Consider the following 26046-nt stretch of genomic DNA (forward strand, 5'->3'; position numbering starts at 1 on the left):
ATCTCCCATGCAAATAACTGCCTCTAAAAGCCCACTGGAGGGTGAGCTAGGAGTCAGTCCCACTCAGCAGCACAGAGCAACATGTCCAAAGACTGGCTGTGCTTTCTTCAAAACATTTGTTCTTTTGTCAGCCCACATAATATTCAGTACTTTCCCCCAACACCACAACTTAAAGGCATCAATAATTCTTCTGTCCTCCTTATTCATGTCATCCTTATGCATCTCTCAGATGGATGGCAAGTGATTGTAAAGACCACAAACTGGATCAGACACACCTTACTCCTCACACTGACATCATTATTGCCACCAGGAATATGGCAATGGGGTTAGATATGCCAGAGATGGCGAGGTCAGTTCATAATAGGGCAAGGTTCAGAGCCATTGTTTGTAGGGTTCTCAATGAGTTGTAGTCAACCAACGGTCCATAACAACAATTAACATGTATGTTAATAGACTTGACAGAGGGACTAAGATAGCAGGGTGGTAAACTCACCCTGGACTAACTAACACAGCCAAGCATAGAGAGGTGTATGCAAACAACGTACAATAGAAAAATAGAAATTAGTCTATAAGATCATCTCTGAAAATTCTAAAGAGACTCAATCCTTCATCTGAACACTCAGAAGTTTGGTTTGGTGTCAGACTAACTCTTTTCACCAGAGTTTAAGTTCTTCAATAAAGGGATCGTTTCTAATTTATGGAACATGGCATCTGGCCCATGGTAGCTGTTCAACCGATATGTGCTACTGAATAATAATGTAGTTAGACTGTGAGTTGTGTGTAATTGAGACTAAAAAAACTGAGTAAGAATATTATAAGAAGCCAATTTGTGACAAGATTTGAATTTCAAAACAAGTCAGTTAGGCCTTTTCAGTGAAGACAAGCCATCAAGGGAATTAAATTAGGGTAGTAACATCATCTGGCAGTGTTCTTGATAGTTGTAAAAGAAGAAAAGGTGATTTCTTAGGTCTCAAACACTTAGGCTAATTGCCTGGGTAAAATGTTCTAATTTGTCACATACACTCACTTCTCAGATTCTTTAGTAAATATAAATAGCTTTCAAGTAGTTAGATGCAGATAAAAGCAAAAAGTTTCCTTCTCACAGCCTTGTTACCAGTTTATAATAAAATTAGCACACAATGCCACCACATAAATACTTCTCAGCAGGAGGGTGCAAGACAACTGTAACCATTCTATAAACTTGATGAAGTAGCAAGCTCTGTCTTCTAGGCTTTCCAATAATACTTTTCATGAGAAATCCATCTGAGATAATGTAACTATTCTAGGAACAAGATTTATCTCAGTGGAGTTGGGAGTTTAAGTAGCTTCTGATCTGACTGCCAAGAAGCAAGACTGTTTCAAAATCAAGTGTAGAAAACTGTCCTTAAGAATCTGGGCTATCATATCCCATATTTGTATGCCCTTACATACTTTCATTGTTTAAATATACATCCAAACTGTTTCAAAACAAACCCCAAATTCATTGCCATGGAGTCATCAAACCAACTCATAAATGACTTTCCAGATGGTTTACAGAGTGCTAAATCACACAGGAGATTGCCCATCTTTAACCATCAGTCCACTGGTAGAATCAAAACACCACAAACAATTTGAGTTAGCATAGCAACTCCCTCTGGACTAGTCTGCACATCTTGGGCATCAGTATTTTCCTCAAGAAATTGTGTTATGTTGTTGTGTGCCCTTGAGTCAGATCTGACTCACAGCTTTCCTTCCAGAAGGCTTTCAAAGGCAGTGAATTGTAGGCGAGATTACCTATGTTTCTCCTGTAAAGCGGCTGCTGTTGGATTCGAGCTGCATGCTATTGAGTTGACAGAGCAATTCCTTACCACCAAACCACCAGAGCTTAAAACTTAACATCTGAAGCTCATGATTCATGCAAAGCTAATTTGAAGAAGGATATCATGCTTGGAAAGGATGAGAGACAGTGCAGGAGAGGAAGATTCTGGATGAGTTGAATTAACACAATAACTGGGGTAATGAGGGTAGGTGTGTCAGAAACAGTGAGATTAGCTCAGGATAGGTCAGAGTCCAGAGCTATTGTGCAGAGGGTTGTTATGAGTAGTAATTGACTCAACAGCACATAACAACAATTCAGGATAGGGCAGAATTCAGAGCTATTGTACATAGGGTCACTATGAGTCTCAGGTGACTAGATGTCACATAACAACAATATCTGTGTTGTTGTTGTTGTTGTGGTGGTGGTGGTGGTGGTAGTAGTGGTGGTAGTGGTGCACCATCAAGTCAGAACTGATCCATAGCTTCATCTTTCTCCAACAGAGTAGCTGGGAGATTCGAACTGCGTGCCTTTAGGATTGCAGTGCAGCTTCCTGCCACTATGCCAGTGGAGCCTTTATTCATTTACATTCTTGGCATAGGTTGAGAGTCATTTGCATTTCTTTAGGACCAGTAAACTAGCCATATGGTTTTGTCCTTAGGAAACATGTCATTGGAAGTAGATAATTATCTTCAGAGGAGCTTAGAGAGGAGTTTGCACGGGGAAGTAGGAATTTGCCTGAGAGTGTCCTTAATGATTCCCATGAGTCGTAAATCCAGCAACAATCACTTAGTCAAATAGCAGGAACCCTAGAACCAATCTTGCAAGCATTTTAATTTTATATTGTGGATGTATACCAACCATTCTCTCCTGCCCATTTTGGTGGTCTCATCTGCCACAGTGCTCCAAATCTTATAAATGAAAGTTGTAGTCGTGATTCAACAGAACATCATTTGACCCTGTGCTGGTGTCTAAAGGAGTTTCTAAAGCTAGAGGTCATATGGAAATTGCCAAGAATCTGAGGAACTCCAAGGATAGAGAAGTTGAAAGAAAGGTTCCTACCCTTGGACCCGCAGAGAGAAAGCTTTGTCCTAGAACTGGTACCCAGAATTCACACTTCTATTTTCCAAAACTGGGAAAGTAAAGTTTTGTTCTTAAAACCACACGTTTGTTTCTGTTAAAGCAGCTCAATGAAACAAAGACAATGCCTCTTGTTGGATTCTTGTTTTGTCTTGTTTTACTGGAGACTTTGTCTGATCTCAAACTCCACATCTCCTCTGGGAAACTCCATTCATTCCCAGGGTGGCTTATTGCACTTAAGTGCTGGCACTTTACACTCACCCCAAACATCCATAAATACAGAAATTTCCTGCTCATTGGAATTGCACCGCATGCAAACACTCTCTGATAGGAGTTTCCACATCATGTCAGACTCTTTTCTTTTTTTTATTTGGTATTTTAATGAAGGTTTATAGAGAACTTGGATTTCCATTCATTCATTGTTGCACATTTTCCTCCCTGCCTCTCCATTTCATTTTTCTTTTTGAAAAAAAAATCTCTCATTGTTATGCAATCCCCCACCCACCATGGCATTGAAACAGACAAGAAAGAGAACTGTATAAAAGGAGGATATGATTATGTATTATTGGCATGACATAAATCTAGAACAAGAGCTTCATAGTAAAGGCTCTCTTCTTTTTTTAATTTATTTTATTATTATTATTTGTGTGTGTGTGTGTGTACTGTCAAGTACTGTCAAATTAGATCTGACTGGTACAGAAGGTGATTGTCTCCCTTCTCCAGCAAAGCATCTGGTGGATTTGAACCGTGTACCTCGTGTACCTCTGGGATTGCAGTGCAGTTTCTTGCCAGTAGGCCACCAGAGCTCCCTAAAGGCTCTCAAGAAGAACCTTTTCAAAAAAGGAAGAGGATGGGGCAGGAGAGCCTGACGGTGGGGAAGGGAGGAAATCACAGGGTCATAGAGTTAAAAAATGTGTGCATCCAGTTACCTTCCATAGTATATAGGCTCGAGGCTAACACAGTTAATCTTGCCTCCCACAAATTCCTAAAGAACAAGTAGTTAACCAGAGATCCTACTTGTCTGTCTTTACGTTGCCATCTGGGATCTCTCCAGAATGTCTTCCTTTTAAAATGTTCCAGGCAAAAGTAGAACATTAAGGTCTATGCAATGAGAACTCCAGGGAGCACAGAGCAATTTCTTTTTCCTGAGACCTGTATCTATTGTCGCTTAGTTACCATGGCAGCACTAAGGTTCTCTTATTGCTGTAGCTCATCTTGGATTATGAGGATCGGCTGCTGGTTGGAGCCAACTCATTTCCCCACCTGTGGCAGTCACACTCATTCTCTGAAATATTTTTCTTTAAAGTTGTTACCATTTAGTTTGAGGTTAAGGCACCAGGGACACCATGGAGTGGGTGGGGTACAGACAGTACAAGTGCTGGAAAACACTTTTCCTTTGCTGTTAGACTTCTTTATTTTTCCTTTTAGTCTCCCACATTCTTTTATGCTTAGATACGAGCTGAGAGACACACTAAGAAAAATAGTTGTATGATTTATAGTTTCTAAATGTGCCTCACATCCTTCCTTCAAATGGAAAGTTATTTTCATCTCCTTTACTGAAGTTTGGGATATTATTGTAAGCAAAAGAAGCAGGGAGTGTCTCATTTTGCATCTGACAGACATACACAGTGTGGCTGATTCAATATGCACATTACCCACTAAAAGTAGGTGCTATTATTCCCATTTTATAAATGTAGTCACTAATGTTGAAAGGTCACATTATTCTTCCAAGAGGCAAAACTTGATTATAAATATACCTGACTTGAAAGTCCAACCATGATTCCACCCACTTTTGGAAAGTTTGAATAAGGAGTCGGCTAAAATAAAAGTCCTTAGACTGAAGTTCAAAGGTGATGAGTGTAAAATGGATATTTTAGTGAGTAGTCAGTTTCTACTGCTATGAACCTGGATATTTTTGTTTGATTTTCAAGTTATTGTTGTTGTTGTTGTTGTGTGCCGTCCAGTCGCATGTGACAAGAACCCTAAATGTTGCTCTATACTGTGACAACCTTGCCAACTCCAACACACTCATTCCCACCACCGTACTAACAGAATCAACCCATTTAATTGAGGGTCTTCCTCTGCTGCGCCATCCCTTGACTCTCCCAAACGTGATGTCCCTCTCCAAGGACTAGTCCCTCCTTGCAACATGCCCAAAGTAGGTCAGACAAAGTTTCAGAATCCTTGACTCCAGGGAGCAGTCTGGCTTCACCCTCTCCAGGACAAACCTGTCTGTTCTCTTAGCAGTCTATGGTATATTCAACACTCTTCTGCAGCACCACAGCTCAAAGGCATCAATTCTCTATCATCCCTAGTCACGGCCCAATTCTTCAATGCATACCACATAATTGCGAAGACTATAGCCCAGATCAGGCGCACCTTAGTCTCCAGCCTGACATCATTGCTCTTCAGTAGTCTTGAGAGGTTCCTGAGAGAGGCCTTAAACGCCAATGAGTGTAGACCAAATGAACTCTGTGAAGATATCAAGAAAATTGTCCATAAAGAATGCAAAAATATATTGCAAAGGCTGAAGAGAAAGAAAAGACCAAGATCGATGTCAGATGAGACCCTGAATATTTCATTAGAGTACCGAGAAGCCAAAGCTAAAGGAAGAAATCAAGAAGTCAAAGATCTGTACAGAAAATTTCAAAAGGCACCCCGGAATGACAAAACAAAATATATAATGAAATGTGTAGAGAGCTAGAGTCAGAAAAAAATCAAAAGGGCCAAACTCGCTCAGCGTTTCTTAAGCTAAAGGAGTTGGAAAACAAATTCAAGACACAGGTGGCAATACTTAACGATATCTTGGGTACATTGTCAAATGATCCAGGATGCACTAAAAGAAGATAGAAAGAGTTCAGAGTCACTGTATCAGAAGGAGTTGTTTGATACAGAAGAATTTCTTGAAATAAAATATGAGCAAGAGCCTGTGGTGATAAAGGAGGAAGTTCAAGTTTCTCTGAAGGAATTGGCAAAAAACAAGGCTCCAGGAGTTGACGGCATACCAATTGACATGTTTCAACAAACAGATGCTGCCCTGGATGTGCTCACTAAGTTGTGCCAAGAAATCTGGAGGACAGCAGGAAAGGATCGATATTTGTTCCCATTCCAAAGAAAGGTGATCGAACAGAGTGTGGAAATTATCAAACAAGATCATTAATATCACATGTAAGCAAGATTCTACTGAAAATTATCCAAAAATTTCTTTTTAATATACATGATATTTAAGTATGAGATATGGTATTTCTCTCTGTAGGGTATGTTTAGATAAAAGTCAATAGATTTAGATTTTTAAATAAAATGGTGGTTGTATCAAGACTCCCAATACATTCTCAAAAGAAGCCCAAGTGGACACTTAAAGTTTTGTGTATCCTTTAGAAGTAAAGGGAGTTCTGATGGGCTAATGGATAAGGAGTTGTTTTACCAACCTAAAGGTGGTGGTGGTTGTTATGTGCCATTGAGTCTCCTATGACTCATAGCCATCCTACGTACAACAGCCCTAAACCCTGCTCTACTCTCTGCGAATCTTATTGTCTCTGACACACTTATCCTCATTACCCCAGTCACTGAATCAACCCATCTCATCAAGGATTTTCCTTTCCTGCACTGTTCCTCCACCCTCCCAAGCATGATGCCCCTCTCCAAGGACTGGTCTCACTTTGCAACATGTCCAAAATATGTCAGATGAAGCTTCAGGATCCTTGCCTCCAAGGAACAGCCTGGTCTCACCTTCTCTAGGTAGGCAATTTGAATCCCCCTACAGCTTAGTGGGAGAAAGATGAGCATTCCTTTCCTATGTGATATGTAGCCTCTGAAAATCCATTAGAGGATTATCTATGAGTCAGTCGAGGTGGTTTTTAATATATTAAGGGGACATCTTGTGCTGTAGTCCATGGAGAATTGCACTGCCAGCCTAAACTTTGCACATCTCAGGTTATTCAAAACCAGCTGAGGTTCTGTAGGAGAAAGATGAGCCATTTCCTTCAATTGCAACTTAGAGATTTGGAAACCCAATGGAAGGGCATTATCAGTTTGTATAACCTGAATGGCAGGGAATTTCAGTCTGAGTATATATTTTAAGAAAGTCTGAAAAGTTTTTAAAACCTAAAATATATACCTAGTGATGTATATAAAAAAATAAGTGGAGAAAGAATGAAAAGCAGACAGTAATGGTGTATTTTTACAGTTCCTCAATTGCAATTCAAGTTTTATGTTTTAGTTCCCCACTGAATATGCCATAGACACTAATACCTGAACTATTTCAAATTGAGATAAAATGTCAAACCTAATTTGATTACTTATCTGAAAATTCAGTTAAATTTATAATGTTTAACGAATTGAATATGTTGTTGTTATGTGTCATTGCAACTCAAAGTGGTTCCAATGTACAGAAGCTCTGAAGCCTGCCCTGTCCTGAGCCATTCTCACTGATTCCAACACACCAACCCTCACTGCTCCAGTTACTCTATCAATCCATCTCATCCGAGGTCTTCCTATTCTGCCCTGTCCCTCCACCCTTCCAAGCATGATGTCCTTCTCCAAAGACCCCCTAGCTGTGTGCATTAGTTTTTCAATTTCTAAATTATGGAACATTTCTTCATGTATTTGCAGGTAATCTGACTGTTTTCTATGGTGAAGTGTCTATTCATATCTTTTGCCCATTTTGTGGTTATGATTGTTGTCCTTTTTCTGGTTGAGATGTTGGCATAGTTGAAAAAATTTAGATGAGTTCTTTATCAGAGAGGTCATCGACAATTATTTTTTCCCAAACTGTGGCCTTCTTTTTTTACCTTATAGGAGTTTTTTTGATGTACCAAGGTTTTGATATTTAAAAGGTCCATTCAACTATTCTGTGCTCACATGGTTATAGTATTTTTGTGATGCTTGGATGTCTACTCATGCCATAGCTTAGGGTTTCTAGAATTGTCCCTAGATTTTCTTCAGTTGAACTTTATAGTCTTTGGTTTTACTCCTATGTCCCTGCTCTGCCTTGTATTGTTTTTTTGTGTGTGGTGTGAGGTGTGGGCTTTGCTTTACTTGTCTACAGATGGTTTTTCAGTTTTTCTAACACCATTTGTTAAAGAAGTTGTGCTTTCCTCACCTAATTGATATTTGTTTCCTTGTCAAAGATCAGTTGACTATACGTAGATGGGTCAATTTTTAGGTTCTCAATTCTGTTCCCCCAATCTATTTGCCTGTTGCTATACCAATTCTATGCTGTATTGATTACTATGGATATGTAGTAGTCTTTGGATCAGGGAGTGTGATATTTCCGACCTTGTTTTTTCTTTGTCAGTGGTGATTTTCTTACTTGGCGTCTCTTTCCTTTCCAGACAAAATTGGAAATTGCATTTTTTTTCATGTCCTTGAAGAATGGCATCAGTATCCATATTGAAGTTGCATGAATTTGTAGATTGCTTTTGGGACAATATTGAGTCTTCCTATACCTGAGCATGTTGTTGTTGTTATTGTTGCTGTTGTTGTTAAGTGTCGTCGAGTCACAGGCGACTCATAGCCACCCTATGAAGGAGAGTCCTCAACACTTGTGTGTCTCTCATCCTCTCTCCAGGTTTCCGGAGGCAAGATATTATGGAAGTGGATGCCGCTCCTGCTTCCAACCTGAGCATGATACATTCTTCAAATTCTCTTAGGTTCAATTTTTATTACATCAGTCTTACATACGTTTGGGGCAACCTATTCACAGTCATCAACTCTTTGTTGTTAAGTGCTGCCAAGTTGAGTACAACTCATAACAACCCTATTAAAAAAAAGATCTGAACCCTGTTCTATCCTGTACCATCCTCACACTTCCTGACACAGAAAAGCCCATTGCAGCAGTAGCTGTATCAATCCACCTGGTTGAGGGTCTTCCTCTCCTTTGCTGACCCTCTATCCTTCCCAGAATCATGTTCTTCTCCAAGGAATAGCCCCTCCTAAAAACATGTCCAAAGAGTGTGAGAAGCCTCATCATTCCTTGCTTCCAAAGAGCACGCCAGCTGTACCCTCTCCAAGACACATCTGTTCATTCTCTTGGCTGTCCATGGGATGTTCAGTGCTATTCTCCAACATGACAGCTCAATGGCATCAATTCTTTTTATTTTTCTGTCACCTTTATTCATTTTCCAGTTCTCATATACATATCAAGTAATCAACAGACTCCTGGACCAGGTATAGGTTTTGTATGAGCACAATTAAGTGCTCTGGAATTCCTATTCTTTTTAATATCAGCCACAAATTGTTACAATCTACACAATCAAATGTCTTTGCAGAGTCAATAATGCACAAATAGACATTCTTCTGGTACTCCTTAGTTTCAGCCAGGGTCCATCTGGCATCAGCAATGATATGTGTGGTGCCACGGCCTCTTCTGAATCCTACCTGGACTTTTGGCAGGTTTTCCTTGCTTGTGCTATTAATGATATTGTTTGATAATTTCCACATTCAGTTGAGAAAAGGAAAAGGAAACAAATATATACCTCTTCCAATTTGTTGGCCAGACAACTGTCCTTCAAATTTCCTAGCAAAGACTGGTTGAGCACATCCAGGGCTGCATCTGCTAATTGAAACAAGTCAATTGGTATCCCATCAATTCCTGGGGTCTTTAATTTTTTACCAATGTCTTCAATGCAGCTTCTACTTCATCCTTCATTACCATTGACTCCTATTCATAGAATTCTTGATGGAATTTTTCAGTGTCAATCATTTCTTTCTGGGACAGTGACTCTGAGTATTCTCTCCATCTTCTTTTGATGCTTTCAGGGTCACTCCAGTGAAACTTGCTCTACCCTGTACTATCCTCTTGATCTCTGTCCTCTAGCCCATGGCGGTAGTCATTGTGCCAATCCATCTTGCTAAGGGTCTTCCTCTCCTCTGCTGACCCTTTACTTTTCTCAGCCTGAACACTCTCTCCAAAGACTGGTTGCTTCTTAACAAATGCTCAAAATAAGGAAGATGAGGTTCACCATCCTCTCCTCTAAGTAACACTGAAAAGAAAGTTGAATTCCCTTCAAGACACAGTCTATTTCGTAGTCTTCCTCAGCACTGCAATTCAAAGGCAACATTTTTTTCATCTTTCATCCTTATTCATTGTCCAACTTGCAGATGCATAAGAAGCAGTTGAAAGGCCATTGAATCATGTGCAACTTGGTCTTTAAACTGGCATTATTGCCTATTCTTCATGACTGTGGAGATGTCCTTGAAGCATTTTTCTATAATGCAACACATTTTTCTTTCTTGACTGCAGCTGCCATGGGTATTGGTTGTAGATTCAACTAAAATCAAATCATTGACAGTGTCCATCTCTCTCCCACTAACATGATGTTACTATTGGTCTAGTGATGAACATCTTTATTTTCTTGATGTTAAGAAGTAACACATATTGAAGGCTGTGATCTTTGATATTCTGCAGTAAATACTTCAAGTATTCTACACTTTCTGTGAACAAGATTGTGTCATCTGCATAATACAAGTTACTCAGCTATGTCTATACAGTTACATTTTAAGTAAACCAAAATGAAATAAAAACTTTATTTTAAAAATATAATACAGTATTTTTTAGTATAATTGGACCATATTCAGAGAAATCTCTTGTTCCCTTTATCTCCATTTTCACTACTTTTAATCAGTAGGTTCAACATTTTCTTCCTTAGTAATAAAAGGAAAACATTAGTCTATATTTTAATATGAACTCTAGCCCCAAGGAAAGCAAAATGTGGTATATAGAGAATATCAAAACAGTGCTTATTTGGCAAATAACATTTTTTTTGGTTCCCAGTTACACTGTTTGGGGATGATAGATAGAGGGATGAACAGGAGGACAAACTTATCAAAATATTCTTACTGAAAATCATCAAGCCCAAGTTGAGTAAGTAATTTATTCTCATCTATGGAAGAGTTGTGCTGGGTTGTTGGCATGCTGGGGCACTGTGTGCACTGAAACATTAAGCTAGGAATTGATAGATGAATGGCCGTACAGGAAAAGGGTCAATTAGGTGTGGCACTGAATATTTGATGTGCTAAATGTACAACAGTGCAAAGACTTAAAAAAAAGGATAATATGTTGTTGTTGATAGATGTCATAGATTAAATTATGACTCATACCAAACCACTGAACAATGAATCTGAGCATTGCCCTATCTTGTGCTATCCTTATCATCTTTGATATGCTTGACTCCATTGTTACTGTGTCAAACAATCTCATTCAGGATGTTCTCTTTCATGCTTCCAAGCATAATGTCTCTTTCAATATGCCTGAAGAAGTAAGACCAAGTTTGACCATCCTTGACTCTAAAGAATTCCTAGCTGCACTTTCTCCAAGATATATTTGTTCTTTTGGCAGTCCCTGGGGTATTCTGTACTCTTCTACAACACCACAACTGAAAGACATTGATTTTTCTGTCATCTTTATGCATTGTCATAGTTTCAGATGCATCAGAAGTAATTGGAAAGAGTGTGGCTTAAATCAGATGCACCTTAGATTTTAAATTGGTATCATTGTTCCTTAACACTGTGCAGAGGTTTTAACAGCAAAATTTCTCAGTCCAACACATCTTTTGATTTCTCGACTGCTGGTACAAGGATATTTATTATGGATCTAAGCAAGATGAAATTATTCATTACTTTCTTTTCTCCATCAAGTATGAGATTTTCTTTTCTCCATCAAGTATGAGACCATCACATCTGGTCTAGTGGTGAAGAGTTTTGGTTTCTTGATTTTGGAATTTAATTCATATAGAAGGATCTAATCTTTAGTCTTTTGCAGCAAGCATTTCAAATTTTCTTCACTTTCAGAAAGCAAGATAGTGTCATCTTGTTAATGAAGACTACTGATGAGTCTTCCTCTGATCCTGATACATGTTTATTGTGTTTATATATGCATAATATACATATAAATGTAATACTAATTAACAAGTTTATAAATTCTTAAACAGTGTAAGACATTCTTCCACATACTTATCTAACTTGAGTTAATTTATCTTCATAATAGTCTAATGAGGAATTAATTATAAAAGAGTCTGAAAAACAGAGACTTAAACCAGTTGTCTATGACAACATCTTTAAGTAACAGTTGTTGTGATGCTCCGTAATCAGAACCAACTCATAGTCGACTTTTCAGTGTGTTTTCAGAGACTATAAATTACATGAGAGGAGATTGTTCATCTTTCTCCTTCAGAGCAGATGGTGGATTCAAACTAAAATGACTTTTAGTTGGCAGTGCAACTTCTTACCATGGTGAAAATACAAAAACAATTTGCTTTTTGATGAAATATGTATTAATTGTAATTTGAGTGAACATTTATTAAGAATATTTTTGTTCATTTATATATACTTTGTTTTATAACATTAAATATAATACTTACATTGACTAATCATCCACATAGTGTATATTTTTATCTTAATTTGTATGTTAGGTTACAACAGAGGCAATAAAATGTAGAACTCATAAAAAAGGCTTACTACATGAGCAGTTTATTTTCTTAATGTACTCTATAATGCGTCTACATTGCAACCTCTGTGAAATAATGATGTCAAAATCCCTTCAAATGCATATATAATTGGAGACATATTTCTAGCATTATAATTTAGAAAACAGAATAACTCAAACATTAAGTCTTTTACATTTTATTTGCTAAGCACTGAGAATGAAGGCTACCCACAGAGAACCAATGTGTTGCAAAGCACATGACAGTTATGTGATAAATAAATTTACTCTAATAAATACTATAATAATACTCTAAATACTTTAATAAATATTATAATACTCCAAAATTATTTCTGGGTATTATGAAAAGAGTATTAGGTCTAGTGGTATATTCTGTAGGGAGTTACCCTGCTAACTCAAAGGAAGTATCTCAAATCTATCAGTGGTTCCCCAAGGAAAGGATGGTTCATTTCCTCCCTTGGGATTTAAATCCTCTAAAAATCCTCTGGAGGGTTAGTTATGAGTCAGTTCTAACTTGATAACATTAAATGTGAGTCATTTAATGAAAAAAAGTAAACTTGTAATTGCTTGAAATATCTTTTATTACTATTTTAACCAACACATTTAAACTTTACAAAAATATTTCTTGAGATTTACACATGAAAGTATCTGTTGGTAAATCAAGCAAATAGTAAGTGCTGGGTTTTCTTCGGAGACAAACATCAACATCAAGAAGAGTAGCCTTGAGCTTGAGTACTCAGAACAAGAACAAGAACCAAGATAGTTTTACGTCTGTCATACATTTTATGTTTTCTAATCCATGAAATTCCATTTTATTTTCTAGAATATAACAAAAAATTGAGATCCAATTTTCAAAACCTATCCTTTGCCGATTTTCTTGTTTTTATCTTGAGTGATGATGATCTATTCTGTAAATACAATTGTGGAGGTAAGGAAATTGAAGAAGCTGGTGGGAGTGCTGGGTTCATCTCAAAATATTTTGCACTCCTGACCAGAAGGCCTCATGTCTCCAGCAGTTCACTAGGGACTCCATAGGATAAAATGGCTAATCTCCTTCCATAACTATTCACAGACTTGGAGGAGAGTCATTATAGTTTAGAGGCCACTTGCAGTGAATTTGAGTGAGAGATAGTGTATACAGGATGAAACAAACATTTTTATCTCCACTTGGAGCTTTATACAAGATTAGAGGCCTTTAAGTCAGCACTGTGGTAGATATCATTGAATTGACTTTATTTTTAGATATCATTGAATTGACTTTGACTCATAAAGCAACCCTATGAAAAACATATCTGAACTCTGCCCTATCCTGGGCCACCTTTGCCATCTCTGACACACTTGAGCTCACTGCTGCTGTAACCATATCAATCCATCTTGCTGAAGGTTTTCCTCTATTTCACTGACCCTCCATCTTTCAAAGCATGATGTCTCTCTCCAAGGATTATCCTTTGAAACAACAAGACTCAAAGAAATTGATTCTTCTTTTGTCATCCTTATTCATTGTCCAGCTCTCTGATTAGCAAGTGATAGAGAAGACCATGGCCCAGATCAGACATACCTTAGTCTGAAAACAAATATCATTGATCTTGAGAATTTGGAGAGGTTCCTAACAGCAAAACAGCAGACAAGCCTGCTCATAGGAAGTGGGTACTTAAAATACTTGCTGAGGAGATAAAGAACTACAGTCTTCTACACGTTTTATATTAAGAACACAGACGTCTTCACCATGTAGTCAACAGTCAACATCATTATAGATGGAGACAGGATTAGAGCTGTCAATGATTTCATATTGATAGATCAACACCCCTGGTATCAGCAGTCAGGAAATAAGGAGATATACTGCATTGTGCAAGTCCACTGCAGGGACCTCTCCAGAGTTCTGTACCACTGTTGTTTTTGTTGTTATGTGCCGTCGAGTTGCTTGCAACTCATAGCGACCCTATGTACAACAGCCCTAAACTCCACTCTGTCCTGTGCCAATCGCACTGTCTCTGACACTCCCATCCCAATTATCCCAGTCACTGAATCAATCAACCTCATAGAGGGCCTTCCTCTTCTGCGCTGTCCCTCCATCCTCCCAAGGTACCACTAGGCTCCATAAATATGAAATAATTATATTTCTATCAACCAGATTGCCATGGGAAAGTCTGCTGTTAGGGACCTCTCCAAAGTACTGAAGAGCAATGGTGTCTCTCTGGAGACTAAGGTGCATTTGATATAGGCCATGGTCTTCTCAATCACTTGTTATGCATCAGAGAGTTGGACAATGACCAAAGAGGATAGAAGGAGAATTGATGCCTTTGAGTTGTGGTGCTGGAGAAGAGTATTGAGAATACCATGGACTGCTAGGAAAACAAACAGATTCGCCCTGGAAAGGGTTAAACTGGGTGGCTCCTTGGAGGCAAGGATTCTGAGGCTCCGTCTAACATACTTTGGACATGTTGTGAGGAGAGACTGGTCCTTGAAGGAGGACATCATGCTTGGGAGGGTGGAGGGACAGCTCAGGAGGGGAAGAACCCCTATGAGGTGGATTGATTCAGTGACTGGGATAATCAGGATGGGAGTGTCAGAGACAGTGTGATTGGCACAGGACAGAGCAGAGTTTAGGGTTGTTGTACATAGGGTTGCTATGAGTCACAAGTGACTCCATGGCACATAACAACAACAGCAACATCAACCAGAATATAATTTATATTGTTGTTGTTGTGTACCATCAAGTTGGAACCAACCCATAGCTGATGCTCAGGCAGGTTTTCAGGGGCAGTTAATCTCATGGGAGATTGTCCCTCCTTTTCCAACAGAGCACCTGGTAGATTCAAACTACTTGCCTTCAGGATTACAGCACAGCTTCTTGCCACTCAGCAACTAGTGCTCCCTAGGTATGTAAAATAGCAAATGGTACATTCTTCTGTGAGGAAACCAAGTTTCTAGACTTATCCCCTCACCCCCTATAAATCCAGTTCAATGTGCTAACTTTTCTCCTAAAAGTTTAACTAAGGACATATTTAGCTTAATTTGGAGTTCTCTCTCTCCAAGAACTCTTCTCTGCTCCCGTACTTCTTTCCAAGATATTATCTGTATTTAGTCACATTTGTTGACTCCCATGTCCCAAGTGGCTACATCATGCCATTGTGTGTATTACTGAAATTAATAATTTGCCAAACAACTGTACTTATATGAACTTCCAAAAATGAAAACACTTTGCAGTAAGTTACTTGCACAAAGACTGACAATTCAAATCTAACAGCTCCCCTGCTGAACAAAGCTGAGGCAATCTACTCTTGTTAAGATTTACAGCCTTGGAAACTAAATGGAGAGGCATCATGAATTGGAGTTTACTTGACAGCAGTGTGTATTTTGTTGTATTTGTGTTTTACATGTGTGTATATGTGTGTGTTGTTTACCATTGGATAACATGATGGAAAAAGATTGAAATTTTCAATGATTTCATCTTCCTTGAATTCACAATTACCATCCCTGGTACCAGCAGTGAGGAGATTGGGAGATGTATTTCATTAGGAAAGTCTACAGTCAGGGACCTCTCCAAATTACTGAGGAGCATTGATTTTCATTTGAAGACTAAGGTGTGTACCTGACCTAGAGCCTCTTTCTATGCATCTGAGAGCTGGACAATGAAGAAGGATGAGAGAAGAATTGGTGCATTTGAGTTGTGGTGCTGGAGAAGAGCACTGAATATTCCATGGACTGCCAAAAGAACAAACAGGTAAGTCTTGGAGAAAGAGCAATCAGAACTCTCCTTTGAAGCAAAGAAGACAAAACTTCATCTCAGATACCTTGGGCAGGTTGTTAGGAGAGGTTATTCCCAGAACAGGGATATCTCATGTCTGAATAGGTGGAAGGTCAATGAAAGAGAGGAAGATTCTCAACCAGATGGACTGAGATAGTGACTGCACCAATGGACTCAAGTATGTCAAAAATTAATGAAGATGGTGCAGGATAGGACAGCGTTCAGATCTGTTGTTCACAGGGTTGCTTTTAGTTGTACTTAAAAGCACCTAACAAAAACATGTATGTGTTAGTTATCTTCCTTCAGGTTCAATGTTTGCCCCCACACTGATTAGAACACAGCACATGCACATGTTTTTCTATGAACACAAAACTGAGAGGTAGAAAAAAATGCTATCCTTCAAGGTGATGATTTCAGTCATCAGTTAAAACTCTAATTATAACTTGACACTGATCCACCTAACCTTTGCTGAGAATTTTCCACTCTTGTTTGATTATTGTCCCCTAGACCAAAGTTTCTCACATTATCACTATTCTTAATTTTTTAACCCCAAGAATAATTCTGGGTTGCAAACACCCTATCTTGTACACTGTAGATCATTGAGAAACCTCCCTCAATTCTATTCAACAGATGTGAACAGCACTCGTTCCCCACTTGTGAGAAAAGAAAATGTCCCTATTACAAAATATTCCCGGGAACAGGGAAACAAGATCATCTCTGGTTGGAATGTACTGGACTAGGCATTTTAAAATTTCTTTCCCAGGAAATATTCAAAATCAAGGGAAAAGGATATGGGATGTGGAGAGCTTGAAAATAAATATCATTAGAAACTTGGGCTGAACTTCAAACATTTATATTGAAGTTCTTGTGTTTTCTAAGTTTGGAGATTTGTTCTATTTTGCACTTGGTGTTTGTTTTGAGTAGAACTCTTTAATAACTATAAGTGTAAGTGGGAAGTAGAACTTGTTTTGATTGTGATAAAATAAGCAAAGTTCTTTTTCTTGAGACTTTTTTATTTCTTGGAACTTTTCTTCAACATGTACAAGTATTATACAACACGTACAGGTATTATACAACATGTTCAAGTACATGCAAAGTATTTTGCAAGTTTGTGTAACTGAAGAAATTAGACTCGGAAAGATAGCAAGCTATGTAGCTAAGGTTGCTGTTCTTGGTTGTTTGTTGAATTGCCTCTTTTTGTTTTATGACAACCTCTTGTACACAAGAATAAAGCTTTATCCAGTACTTTACTATCTTCAAGATTGCTGGTATAACTGAATTCAAGATGTAGCCACTAGGGGTTTTGAGTCCTTCCAACTTAGTTTCATCTTTACTGATATATCAGAAAATATTTTATTGTAATTAATAGGATTTTCATTGGCTAAATTTTGGACTTTGGTCACCAGGCAAGTATGTTTTAGTCTGGATGCTCGATCAGAACCTCTTCACCCCGGCCGACAGTGGTGTTTGAAGTACTAGTAGCACAGCTTCCAACATCACACCACCATATAAGACACCACCATATTATAACTGACATATGAATGGTGGTTACCCAGTATTTCAAACTAGTTGCCCAGAACTTAAAAAAAACTAGTGTGCCCTGGTGGCCTAGTAGTAAGAAGCTGCACTAAAATCTCAAAGGCATATTGTTCAAATCCATGAGCATCTCTTCAGGAGAATGATAGACATTCTCCTCCGCTGTGATTAAGTGCTACTGAAAATTAGCTATGGGTCGGTTATGGCTTGGAGGCACACAATAACAACAATATGTGTTTTGGTGGCCTCATGATGAGATTCTGAACTGCAACCTCAAAAGCACTCAGTTTGAATCTGCCAGTGGATTAGTGGGAGAATGGGAAATCTCTCATGTCATTTACCACCGCTGAAACCCCGCTGAAGGGCCAGCTATGGTTGGTTCAACTACACAGTACATAACAACAAACTCCTTTTTGGTAAGATCACACAGGAAAAAGTTGTAGTTGTCTATTTAGTAAAGATTTATAAGCTTGGAAACCTTAAGAAGCAATTCTGCTCTTCCCTGTGTAGTCACTTTTATCATTCATGGTCCATTTGATGGCCACTGGTTTTGATTGTCATTTTGTGGTGTTCTTGCTAATGAGTTCATGTCAAGAAAGGGTTCTTATAAATGATGTTACCTAAGCTGGATTCCAATTTGTTTGAGAACTGAGTGAGAATTAATAAATAAATATATATATTCTAGATTTTAGAGCAAATTCAAATGAAATAATTTCTTTTTGGCTTGCGGACAATGAATTATCCAGGATTTGGAGGCTGTGAAGTGAATAACTAACTTGTTGGGCACTCTTCAAGAAATAATAATTCAAAAGTATAAATATAATATTAAAAGCCACATTTCTTTTTGTTGATAAAAATTGATAGTTATAATTCCATTTTTGAAAATTGACAAAATACAAAAAAATGCTAAAAATGGAAATAATATGTATTATTGTTATTGGAAGCTGGAGTGGCATCCACTTCCTAAACAAGAAGCCTCTGGAAACTATGAACTTTGATAAATGACAATAGATAGAGAAAGGCTTCAGGGCTTTGCTCCAGTGTCACTATGAGTCCTGTTCCACTGGACAGCAATTAACAACAACAACATTGTTATTCATGAACCAAACCCTGATAATTTCAATTATTTCACATGCATCTGAAAAGCGCTCAATGGATAAAAAAAGATCAAAGAATTGTTCTCTTTTCTTGGTGCAGTTGGCTAAGAGTATTAAATATACTATACACTGACAAAAAAACTAGCAAATCTGTCTTCGAGAAAATACAATCAGAATGTTCTTCAGAACCAAAGATGAAAAATCTTTGCATACACTGTTGGGAGGGCCAGTTTATGGAAAAAGACATCCTGCTGGGAAATGTCAAGGGTCAGCAAAGAAGAGGATGAATCTCAACAGAATGGATTGACTCAATGACTGAAATCATGGGGGTAGGGAAGACCCCAATACTTTCATTGGGTCTCTATAAGTTGCAGTCATCTTGATGACAATGGACAACAGTAACAACCACAGTTGCCAAAAATAAATGTAAAATAAGTTTAAAATTGTTTTGACACAATTTGGGGGGTTTTTTGGTGGGGTTTTTTTTTTACCGCTAATCAAAAGATCTATGTGGTGAAACCCCAAAGAGCTCCATGGAAAATCATCTGGATATCTGCTCTTGGAAAGATTATTATTGGTATTGTGGTGTCATTGGCTTGGATCTTGGTGACCCCTATCACAGATTACAACTATCTCATAGAATTTCTTACCTGCAATCTTTACAGACCGCCAGACCTCCTATAAAGTCACTGGATAGATTCTGTAACTCTTTTGATTACAGTTAAGTGCCTAATCAATGTGCCACCAGGATTTCTTCCTATAAAACCTGCAGCTTAGAAATGATGTGCTGAAGTTGTGTTCTATCATATAGGGTCACAATGAGTTGAAATTAACTTGATGACAAAAACAAACAAAACAGTAAATTAAATAGATTCTCACTTTTGTGATTTCTGGTTATGCTTCTTCCATGTTCTACTCAATAATTTTTGCAAGGACTACAGTTCAAAGACATTGATTATTCTTGCTTCATCCTTATCCATTGTCCAATTTTTACATGCCCATGAGTTGACTGAAGGAAAACAGCCTGGCTTGGATCCAAGCCAGGTCCACCTCGATTTGGTAAATTCCAAATATTATTTCTCTTTATTTTTGCCCCTTCTCTGGGGTAAAGCACCATGTTGTTGTTATTGTTAGGTGCCATCAAGTTGAGTATGAATCATCATGACTTTATGAGCAATAGATATGAAGTCTATCTTATTCTGAGCAGAGTTCATATCTGTTGTTCATAGGGACACACTGGAGCCCAGCCATTGGTGCAGTAACTGCATCAGTCCATCTCACTGTGGGAATCTTCCTGTATTTCACTGACCCTCCACCTTTCAAAGACTGATGTCTCTCTCCATAAAATAGCCTTTCCTAGAAATATACGCAAACTATGAAAGGAGGTGCTTCATCATCTTCACCTCCAAGGAGCACTCAGGCTGCACTTTTCCCAGGACATATCTGATTGTTCTTTTGTTAGTTCATGGACTATTCAGTACTCTTCTCCACTACCACAGCTCAAAGGAATCAAGTCTTTCTGTTGTCTTTATTCATTGTCGAGATCTCCAATGTATATCAGGTAATTGAAAAGACCATGGTCTGAATCAGGTGAATCTTAATTTTTAAGCTGACATCATTACTCTTAAGTACTATAAACACTGATTTTATGGTCTGGTTTGGCAGACATGGCTTTAAATACTTGATCCACAACTTTATTATTTTAACTATATGGCCCAAGAAACTTTTTAGAACTTCTTTAAGTTCTATTTTCTCATCCTCCGCCTGGATATAATGCTTCTTTACAAAATGTGTCATAATATACCAGATGCAAACTACTTAACACCGTACCTGAAACAGGGAATAATATTTCATTACTAGGCTTTACAATGACTAGGGAGGACAGAAGGAGAATTGATGACTTTGAGCTGTGGTGCTGGAGAAGAGTATTGAATGTACCATGGACTGCCAAGAAAAAAAACAGATTTATCCTGGAGAGGGTTAAACCAAGCACTCCTTGGAGGCAAGGATTCTGGGGCTTCATCTCACATACTTTGGGCATGTTGCAAGGAGTGACAGGTACTTGGAGATGGACATCATGCTTGGGAGGGTGAAGGGATGGCTCAAGAGGGGAAGACCCTCTATGAGATGGATTGATTCAGTGACTGGGGTAATTGGGATGCATGTGTCAGAGGCAGTGTGATTGGCACAGCATGGAGCAGGGTTTAGGGCGTACATAGGGTCACTATGAGTTGCAAACGACTCGACGGCACATAACAACAACAAAAACAACAACAACAGGGTTTACAGTATTGTACTGATCTCTATGGCTGTGCAGATGATGTAATTCACCTAAATCTTAGATATTGAAGATATACTTTAAGTTTAAAGCTTAGTCTTCCTGTTCACTCAGCCTTTGTTCAAGTTCTGACTCTCCTAATGCGCTTCTATTCCATTGTTTTACATTCATATGCCACGTAGTCTATATGTAATCTTGCTTGTAAGTAATATCTTGACCCTCTTACTCTTTTTAATTTTTTTCATTCATTTATATCTCTGGTGACATAGTAGCAAGAAGCTGCACTGCCAATTGAAAGGTATGTGGTTCAAATTCACCATCAGCTCCTGGAAGAAAGATGGACAATCTTCTCCCATTTAACTCCCTCTGGTGCATAGGGTCAACTATGAGTCAGTTCTGATTTTAATGGCCCATAGTAGCAAAAACAATTTCTAAGTAATCAGTTGAACTATTTATTTTTTCAATCTACTCTTGCACCTATAACTAATTTATTTACCTAGAAAATTCATTTGCCTTCTCTCATCTAAATTATATGCCTTTTATCTTCTGGTTCCTTTGTTTTCTCACCTGTAGCTATCTCACTGAGCACCAATCTGTATGATCATTCTGAGCTCAATGTTCTCGTGCCTACTGGATAAAGCTTCATTGGGTTAGTATTTTTAGTGGAAATGTTAAGCAAAGATCCCTAAGTTTTTATCCAGATTATTAAATTGAGAGCTAATGTCACAAACTACCAATATATGCCACTTTCATACATGTCATGTGATGCAGTATATACTGTTCAGTATCAAATGACTGACAAAGAACAGCCTGGCTATGACTTTTATCATATCACTTTCTTGTTGTTATGTACCGTCATCATATCCTACTCATTACTCACCCTCCTATGGGTTTTCAGAGGCAGTTTAATTTCGTAGGTGATTACCCACCTCTTAAAGAGCAGCTGGTGCATTCGAACTCTGTGCCTTTGGGCTGGCAGTGCAGCTCCTTACCATTAGGTCAATACAATTACCTACATGACTTGCTAGGACTATACAAATGAATGTGGTATGGACCCCACAAAAGGGACTAGATAGTTTGCTAATATAAATATGGTAACTAGAACATTTTGGGTGGTAGCCTTTTGATAAGATGTGTGATTACTGATGGCATTGGTCAGTTCTGCTATCCCATTCAACTTAAATTGAACAGATTGAAAGGCAGAACATGGAAATCTTATTACTATTGAGAAAGGTGAAGTAGTAGAGAGTGTAGTGTATCCTTTTTGATCCATAGATTCGTGAGCTAGATGGAGACCCAGACCAGCAGCAACAGCAGCAGAGATAACAGAGAACCAGAGACTGGCATGAGAGAGAAATGAATTAGAACTCAAACCCATGGAGCCAGAGTCAAAGGATTTTGCCTAAACATCACCATAATTGGAAGTACTAAAATACTCGTGCAATACTGACCCAGAGCCTTCAGCAAGGCTGAATACAAGAGGGCCAGCAAGCATGCTTCATGAAGAATTGTATCCTGTTGTAAATATATAGAGAAAACTATTCCCTCATAAGCCCCGTAATCATGTGTATTTTCTGTGAGTTCTGTGGAGCCTTTACAACAGATTAGCAGAGTCAGTAGTAGAGCAGTGAAAGCCTTGAGAGTGATGTGGGATTAGAACCAATAGAAGTAGATTCATGTCTTACCTCAAAGGAGTCAGCTTTGTGCCACTGATATTTTGAGGGGACCCTTCCCCATTGTGGAGGTAGTAGAGTTCACCTCCTGGCCAACCACAGTTTTCATGTGACCATTCACCGAGCAGGCTGAGTCCTAGGAGATCAGGTCACTAGTGGGTCAGAGGTGATGGTAATATCAGTCTAGGATTCCTTTGTCCTTCTCCTGCCAGATAATAATCTGTCCTAATCTATGCCAAGTGAATTTCTAGCTGATATAAAATGTACCTGTTCTGATTCTCAGCTTAGCATGCATTTATTTCCATTTATTTGGTTATAAAATATTTTTTTCTCTTTTTATTTTTTACTAGTTTATTTACAAAATTCTGATACATTGTTTTGGGGAACAGACTCTTAAAATATTTTTAGAAGTCTTCTATATATAACAGTCAACATGAAAATTCAGAGAAGGGACTTCTCCAGTGGTTTGCTGGGTCGTTTGTTTGGGGTTTTGGTGTTTTAGGTTTGGTTTGGTTTGGTTTTCTCCTTCTTTCTATCACAACCAATCACACATTAAGCTCTTTCAGTTCTATTTTGGAATGATTTTATAACCTGCCCATTGTTTGTAATCTGTTCACTGTCACTGAGATCACTTTTAGTTACAGGCTATAATCATCTAATCCCTAGCTCACTCTTAACTAGAAATTTTCTGCTCTTTTTTTGTCCCTCTTCATGGCATTCTTCACAGGAAATCAGAATGTTCATTTTTGGAAAGCAAAACATCATTTCTCTCCCTTTCCACAGTACCTTCAAAATACCATTATCTTCAGTATGGAAATAAAAATCCTAGACATGATCTATGATTCCATACCTGCCTTCTTTTCTGTCATAACTTTTCTCCTTATGGGCCAGAACTGTATCCTTATTTTGAAAGCATTTGTGTCATTCTTTAAATATATTCTACATTTTTCAAGTTTGTTCTCGTAGCTAGAAGTTTTTGATTTTTGGTCTTCCCCTCCTCCATGGAACCACATTATGTAATATACAGCTATCACGTTCTGAGTCGCTTTCTCAAGATATACTTATTAACTAGATCACACTCACCAACAACTCATACTTTATATATTTTTCATCCTATAAAGAAAGTGTACCATAATCACTTGAAAGTTTTCACTAGAGAGGGTGAAACTAGGCTGTTCCTTGGAGGCAAGAATTCTGAAGCTCCGTCTGACATTCTGTGAGCATGTTGCAGGGAGGGACCAGTCCTTGAAGAAGGACATACGTCAAGCTCAGAGGGGCAGTGTGGAGAGAAAGACCCTCGATGAAATGGATTTACTCAGTGACTGGGGTATGTGGGTGGATGTGTCAGACAATAAAGTTGGGAAAGAATAGAGCAGAGTTCAGAATTATTGTACATAGGGTCGCTATGAGTTGTAAATGACTCAACATGACACTTAGCAACAACAAACAACATTGTCGACTGGATTGTACATTTCTTTCAGGCATTCTGTAGCTAGATTGTAGACCCCTGATGTTCTTCTGATTGGATGTAGTGAACACTCTGAAATGTTTGCTGATGGATAATGATAAATTAATGAATAGCTAGTGCCCTCTAAGATCAGTAGGTTAACAGGCAGCAAGGGAAGTAAATAATCAATGCTAATTAGGTTAATTAGAACTCAAAAGTGACAAATAAGGAATCCTATAGGAGCACAGTAGAGTGACAATTTCATCACTCTCCAAAGAGTCACGATCGCTTCTGAGAAGAATGAAGCCTGACCAGGAATAAAACCAAACCTAAACTGGCTGCCAGAGAGTTGATTCCCACTCACGGTGACTCCAAAGGGTACAGAAGAAAAATAAACTCCTTGGGGCTTTCCTAGCTGTACTCTCTAATGATGTCTCTTCAACCGAGCCTATGCATGACCATTTGTACTACCCAGGGACTCTGTAGAAATATGCAAAGAAGATAGCAAAACATTCCAGTTGAAAGAGATATTGCTAGCTGCCATTGAGTCAGTTTTGAATCATGATGACCTTATATATAACTGAACAAAACCTTGCCAAGCATAGAACAAAAACAACTAAAGCACAATGGAGGATGATGTGTTCAAGACACTGAAGAGAAGTCCATAATTCTGTGTCCTGGTGTACATGTGGAACATTAGCAGGGCAAGAAGCAAGAGAGGTAGACAGGAAGCAAATAAGGCAGGGATCTTGACTGTAAAGATAGATTAGACCATTTTGCATTATGTATAGTCAACAGGTGCAAAATACATAGTTATGAACCACCCCTCAAAAAGTCTATTATATTAAAACTATGAAGTATATGCAATGGGCTGTAATAATGAGAAGATGGTAGTTTGGGAAAAACACATTATTATTACTGTTTTATTATGTTTAAAATAGTGTATCTAGACATCTTTAATGTCATAAGGAAATATCTTTCATACTAAGACAGAAACATTCAAAGTGTTTTCAGGTTTAGAAGATGAGAAATCAAATGATGTTTTACATTGGTTGAATCTGCTGCCCAGGACTTGGGTAAGTACTTACAGCAAGAATGTCACTTTACAGGCCAACATGCAACTGACTCAGGCCATGATATTTTCAATTTCTTCATATGATTGTGAAACTTAAAGAATGACTAAGGAAGACCAGAGAATAAAAGAGGCTTTTAAATTGTGATGTCCGGAAAGACTATTACCTTTCCACAGACTACCCAAAGAATGAACAAAGTTTGTCTTTGAAGAAAAAAATGCAGCCAGAGGACTCCTTACAATCAAGGATGTTGAGACTTAGTCTCACACAATAATATCACAGGGTATGATATCAGGAAGATCCATCCCAACAAAGCACACAATACTTGGAAAAGTAGAAGATCAGCCCAAAAGGTCTTCAATGGAATGGACTGACACAGTGACTATCTACAGCAATGGGATTAGGATTAAGTACAACAAAGATGTGAAAATACCAATGGGCCAGTGAGGGTTTTCATTGTGTTGTAAATAGAGTTGCTATGAGCTTCTCCTTGTTGGATGGCACCTCAAAAACAACCAGACTCATATCTGGTTAACTAATATTTAATACTAACATTCAAACTGAATTTAAAGGCATTTTGAGAAAAGGACTTGCAATTCAATAGATTAACTGGATGAATTTAAGCTAAGATTACAGGTCATGCTAGGCATACTTCCCATCTTCTAAAACTTTTTCACCTGCCCTGAGGAGTAGTTTTTACCTGTGTCGCTCTAATATGGGCAACTCTCATAAGCTCCTTTTATACTTCTTAGATCCATATTCCATTAATAAATGATTGTGACACTACAACACTTTCTTTTTTTTTATTTAGGTTGTTTATTTTTCATTTTAGTGAACATCTACAGAGATTTTGGAATTCCATTCATTCATTGTTGCA

This window comes from Elephantulus edwardii, unplaced genomic scaffold, assembly GCF_000299155.1.
Source record: "Elephantulus edwardii isolate Elephantulus edwardi_28Jun2011 unplaced genomic scaffold, EleEdw1.0 scaffold00029, whole genome shotgun sequence".
Classification (NCBI taxonomy): Eukaryota; Metazoa; Chordata; class Mammalia; order Macroscelidea; family Macroscelididae; genus Elephantulus; species Elephantulus edwardii.